The following is a 6,555-nucleotide window of genomic DNA, read 5'->3' as shown; positions in this document are numbered from 1 at the left end:
CATAGGAATAAACAACAAATAAGAGAATATAATTAAAAGGATACATTCTGAAGCTTTAATGACTTAACTCCCACCTCCATGGTATCAAAGAGTCCTTCAAAATCTTAGTGGGCTGTAGGTTACACTTTTAGCCTATTTGTAAACTATGCTAGTCAAACCAAAGGAAATTAAGCAGAGATGGTTATTATTATGATCATTATTAATAATAACACTTAGAATTACTGAAATGTTATTACCTAATAGGCTGAGTTAGTTCAAGCACTATTTCCTCATAATCTTAAATGCAAATTGTGGATATTACATTCGCATTGCCAGGGTTTTTTTCTATTTGTGGTATGAGTGAGGACTGCAAAGTTTATTTAAGTTGCTTCATTACCCAGAATATTTCACATAATTGCCATTAACTATAGCAATCTCTTCTCTATAATATGGCTGAAAGAAAAGAATTTTAATTCTTTTCTCAATTATTAATCAATTTCAGTATTCATTTCTTAATAGGGAATGCTTAATAGAGCACTGCTTCCCCTTTCCTTGACATCTTCCCTTTTCGCATCACTGATGAATGGGACTCAAACTACAGACCACTTACTGATTAGCTGAGAATTTCTAATTGTGTCATTTTGGAGTGAGGGTAATTTGTGCAATGGGATAATAATTTCTGCATAGTAGAATGAATATTGAACAATGATTGGTAGGGGATTAAAAAAAACTACTCTTAAAAGCAAAACAAGGGAAGGTTTTTTTTTTTTTTTTTTTTTTTTTTTTTTATCTTATCAACTGCCTGAAAAGTTTGCATTGGGTCTGTCCTGTGTTTTTGGAATGATAGTCAGTAGCAGCCTTTAGAAATATATATGTATAAGAAATGAGATCTTTAAGTTTTAATGACGTAGGTGTGGAATGGCGAGCATTGGGATAGAACAGAGAAATTAGAGTCATTTTGCCTTTCTTTTGCCTGCATTCTTATTTTTTCACCTCCCACATAAGGGCGGGAGTGATCTCTAGATTTTTCCTGCCATGTTCCCTGATGTGTTCCTGAACCTAGCAGATAGTAGGCAATGAGCAATTATTTATGATTAAATGAGTCAGTTAATTGCTACATTGGATTAAAGCAGTGTGTTTTTTCCTCTTAATTCAAAGGACAATTAAGTTTCTTTTGTGTCCAATTATTAGATTAATAAGCATGTTAAAATAAAAACAGTTACCAAATTTCAAAACACTTCAATCTCCTGCTCCAGGAAAATGAAATTTGACTGGTTTAAGATGGAAGGGAAGATACAACGAATCTTTATTTCATAGATTTTGAAGGGAAAATGGGTCCTAAGGTCTCTGGTAGCAATGTTTGAAAGTTTCACGAAATGGGATGTTCCTCCCTGGAGGGCAGAAGGAGAGATTGTGAGAGAGAATTGAATCTGATTCTAGAAGGCAGATGGAGTTAAAGATTCTACAATGGGAGAATATTGCTTACAAAATAGTCCCAAGGTCAGATGTTAGAACTCTGCAAATAATCTTATATGAATAAGAAACATCTCAGATAAACCTGCTTTCGTCTTCAGTGAATGGACAACTTTATACAGCAACACGGTTGTCACATGCCGGTGGAATCAACCTCTCGTAGTTGTCACTCATTTGAAAAACCGATAAAAGGAGTTGACAATATCAGACCCATAGGAGATCATTTTCAGGATGGCAGTGCCAAAGTATTTCCTGGTATCAGTGCCAATTTCTTTACAATAATTTAGGGAACCTTATTCAGAGGTGTTCTGATGATCAGGTCTAGGATTTTTCCATATATATTAGAGAATTTCTTTTAATCTAAAACAGTTTGAAGAAATGTACTTCAGCACTTATTTACCTAAAATGCTAGTTCTGAATAATTTAACATGATGTCTTTATTTGACTAGCTTTCTTGGTATGAAATCACAAAATACAGCATTTTAGTGGCTGGCCTAGAGTTAGAGAAAGTTGATTGAGAGCTGCAGAGCAGTCCAGCAGTTTCTCAGGTAGTATAGAAACATACTGGTCTTTTGCGAGTGCATCCTTGCACCTTCTAAAGCACATTGGGAGTAATTTAGGTACAGGGTAAGATCCAGCTAAGCAAATAGGATTTTTTTCCCCCCTAAAGTCTTTTCAGATAGCTTTTATTTCTTCTACTTCAGATGCAGCTGAGGCGATAAGATTCATCATTCTTCCAAACTAGTCATGGAGCTACCACATTGAAGTGTTACATGGTATAGTTAACACTATGTGGTAAAAAGAAAATCCCTCTCTTTTCGAGCTGATGACTCCTTTAGGTTTTCAGGGTGACCATATATTACCATATTTCTAAGGTTCAAACCAAGATTCTCTTCTGAGAATAAAAGAGTGCTTTTCATAAGTAGCTCAGCAAACCCAAATGAAGATCTTTCTGTGAGGTGTACACCCACCCTGTCCTTTGTTGGAGTTAAACTCTTACATGTAATTCAATCATTATCCCCACTAGAATAAATGCCTGAGAATGAGACCCAAAACTCGGCCTGAGGTATCTATCCTGGTCGATTCCTTTCTTCCGTGGTTGCTCTTAAAGCTCAGCTATAGGACATCTGTAATCTGAGAGGCGAATGGTTTGCTGAGTCTCAAAGGGTAAATGTAAATGCCTGTTTCGGTTTAGCCTAAGAAACACCTTAAATGCACTCTCATCACTCTGAAAATGAAAAGTGGCTTCTTTTACGCAGCTCTGAAGTGAACAAAAGTTCAGAAAAACCCAACTTCATGATTACAGTTCATCCTCCTCCTAACAGTGTGGGCCTTCGCCCCCTTTTAAATTAAGAAGGCCCCAACGGAGCAGATTACATCTAACTTCTTGCAGAGCAAAAATAAAACCCAACTATTTGTCACAAGTCCTTTTTCTTCTTCTTTTTTTTTTTCTTCGTATTTTGTATTCCACTGTTTTTGTTTTAATCCCCCTTTGTTTTATTTGGCTGCTGAAGCCAGAGCGCCTTGCCTTTGGCAATAAAAGCTTATGAGTAAACATTCTCTGTGGCTTGGAAAGCAAAAGCGTCACCCGGGTCTGCACATCCAACTGTGCCCCTCTCCAAAGTCCTGAACCGGTTCTTAAATTGGAACCTGCGGAGCTTTGCCAAGCTTGCACGCTGCCAGGTGGGTTCCATCGGGCCGGGTTGTATTGATTCACGTTGGTTCTCCTGTTTTCTGTCCCGTTAGCAAGGCTGTCCTAAGCTTTGATTCCTCATTATCTCCATTGCAAATTCCATGAACGCATCATCCTGCTGCCGGGGCACCCAGGATTTGAAACTGACAATACTGGATCAATGTCTCAGGGGCGCAGCCCTGAATTTCAATAATACAATTAAATGCCTTGAATGTGAGATTTACCCAGATTGTCGATTCTGCATTTCCCGCACGTTCAGCATGGGAAGCCACCCACCCCCAGAACCCGAGCACAGTGTTCCTGTCAGTGCATAACGAAGGAAAAAGACTTGATCGTGAACCTGAGGGAAAGATAATCAAATGTTGAACCTGCTGAGCCTGTTAGATGAAACTGTTAACAAGGCTTGCTCAAATCACCAGGGAAATGCTGTGCAGGGAGGAAGATTGGGGTGCAGTTGTGAAATATGTAAGCAGGGTTAGGCTGGATAAGGAGGTCTCAATGCTTGTTGCCGAAGCTGTGTTGCAATCCTTTCGAAGGATTTGTGTTTTCCCTCAGGAGTCACTTCAGCTCCCAGATTCACTTGAATCGGTTAAGCTCAATCCTGAGAAACATGCTGACAGAGGGAGTGTCATAAAAGGATGCCACATGTTTTAATTCTAATTTTCGCCAATACAAAGCAACAAAGCCACAAAGCCAGAACAATTACTTCCTTTTCTGTAATTTTAAAGAGGAGGCTGGGGAGGAAGAAGTACAAAGCGGTAGTTACTCTGAACAGGTGCTATCCATCCTTGATGGAATCCGAATGGGAAGACTGAAGTAACATAAAGTGCTTCTTTTCAGTAGACTTGACTTTCAATTTACTTACTACTTCAGACAATGAGAACTTTATAAACCTGCATCCTGCCTTTTACGGCACAAGACTCCCGTATTCTTTGCTTTTTATTTCCCTAGCTATCCCCCCTGGAGCTCCTTCTCTCCCTACCTGTGACCTCACTGAAGGATATTAATGAATACAGTCGACTTCCCGCATCTGGTGTGAGGCGACTAAGCCTCTGGGACTGATAAAGCATTTTCAGTCCTGGAGTCATTATCAATTTTTATTTGAGATAGTGCACCATTGAAACCAGAGCATGTGTTAAAGTTCCTCTACCTCTGAATTTCCTGCTCCGAGAAACCTTGGCCATTCAAATTTGACATCCAAGGGCATTTGAAATACACATTTGGCAATAAACTGTAAAATGATCTACTATGGAAACATGTTAAAATTTTATTTAGGCTAGGAGGCTATGTGTGACCAATTACTGTGGAGAGCAGTGATCTCTTTTAATAACATTAAAAATATTAAAAATATTTAACTTCTCAGGTTAGATAAATGACATAGAAATATACTTTAGTACTGTGCTACAGTCTCTTGAAAGGCCCTGCCTTATTTTTAATGCATATATAGACTCCTGTTAGGGGGGAAACTATAGTCTAAACAACATTCATTCTTAATTTGTATTTATCCATATTCAGGCACTGTGTGTGTGTGTGTGTGTGTGTGTGTGTGTGTAAATTCACAGAGTCCAGGATGAGAATGATTGGTTTAAAATTCAGTGATGGCACTTTTATCCGACATGATACCGAGAAATACACTTTACCTCTTATTGCCTCAGTAATCCCGTCTTCTACATAATGGAAATAATAGCAGTATCTGTCCTGCCCTTCCCCAGGTTATATGAATTAAAAAACATAATTCTCATGAAAGCTCTCTGTAAATTTTAAAGTACCACACAAGTGTCAGTTTAATATTAACCAAATTTTATTTGAAAGAATTCAGGAGTCAGACTTCATGTCTTTTCTCCAACACTGTTTTCTTCATTATATTTTTTGGCTTGAGGGATTGCACTATACCTCATTTGCTCCTGGTGAGTTCATTGACTCTGACTGAACAGATTTCCTTTGATGTCCAGACCTTCCCTATCTGTGATTTCTGGGTACCCATGAATTCTGGCCAAACCAAATTTCTACCACCTTGATAACTTCTTGAAGATTTCTCTGCTTTCAAATTCAGATTTTGGTCCAGAATTTTTAATTACATACAACCAACTGTCCAAGAACATTTTCAAAGGTGATACACAGGTTTTTGTTTTAAGGTATAAAAATCTGAGATTATTGTCTCTTTCTCCTTGAATATGCTGTTTTCTACCTCTATTGATAAAAGGAGGAATCCTTGTTTAAGTCAAAAGAAATCCAAGGATAATCCTTGGTACCAACTCATGTTCATGTTCTCATAGCTCCTTAGTGGTATAGTTGGATCCAATTCTACCTCCTAAACATCTTCTATAATTAGCCTATTTCTCCATTTCATGGACAATGTCTTATGCCAAACCATTTACCTGGAGCATTATAACAATTTGGATTCTGACTCTGTGCATTTACTTATATATATGTCCAGTACAACATGGATGGTCTTCCTAAACACAAATTATGTCTGTTGTCAAGCTTAAATTCTTTAAATGATTTCCCTTTGCCCTTAGCATAATGTTCAAGACATGTACATGTTTTAATCAGGCCTTATATTTCTACCCTGCTTTGTTCATTCTTACTATCTGTATATTTCATGTACTTATTTCAATTGGAAATTTAAGAAATCCCCTCCCTTTTATTTTTGAATGAGGCAATAAATGAATATGTCTGAATGCATGAATGAAATTTATAATTAAAGCTATGTGAGTTTGGACAGGTAGAAAACTAAATAATTATTTTAGGCTTAGAGAATAGTGTAACTCTATACTACTTCCCTTTTGTTTGCCTGTGTCAGGATTTATCAACCTTAATACTACTGACATCTTGGGCCAGATAATTCTCTATTGTTGGGTGCCATTCTGGTCATTGTAGGATGTTTAACAGTATCTCTGGTCTCTACCCATCAGCAGATGACCCCTCCCCCAAGTGGTGATAATTTTAAATGTTTCCAGACATTGCTATATACTTCAAGGGGAGCATACTCAACCCCTGCTGAGAACCACAGTTTATCTGTTTAGCTCCCCAAAATTTAAAAAAAAGGTATTAGGTGGAGGAATTATATTGCTATGCCTGGTTACCTTATTATCAGTGATTATTCACATTAATGACCTACCCCATCACTCTCTTGTTTGGGAGATTAATTTGACTTCTAGAAATGAGAGTGGATAAGATATTATGCAAGCTTAGCCATTCTCAGTCCTTGGATCAGTCTAAAAAATTTTGATTTCAGAAACTCCCTAGGATCAAAGACTTGAAACCAAGTATAATTTCAATTCAGAACCTATTTTTAATATTTTGAACAAGGGGCTTAAGAATACCAACTTCATATGATATGAAAATATAATTTGTATTTTATATTTTACAAATTACATGAAAATATAGAAAAATTACTTTAAGTAAAA

At 37.2% G+C, this 6,555-nt stretch overlaps 1 long non-coding RNA gene across 9 annotated transcripts in view; it reads left to right on the top strand.

Annotated features, from left to right (window-relative positions):
* The window catches only part of LOC140608082 (uncharacterized), an 848,352-nt gene that overhangs the window by 400,912 nt on the left and 440,885 nt on the right, over positions 1-6,555 (top strand). The window lies entirely within an intron of this gene.

Source organism: Canis lupus, chromosome 17 (genome assembly GCF_048164855.1).
Source record: "Canis lupus baileyi chromosome 17, mCanLup2.hap1, whole genome shotgun sequence".
Taxonomy (NCBI): Eukaryota; Metazoa; Chordata; class Mammalia; order Carnivora; family Canidae; genus Canis; species Canis lupus.
Note: the sequence above shows the minus strand (reverse complement) of the source record. Positions and strands in the feature narration are given on the sequence as shown.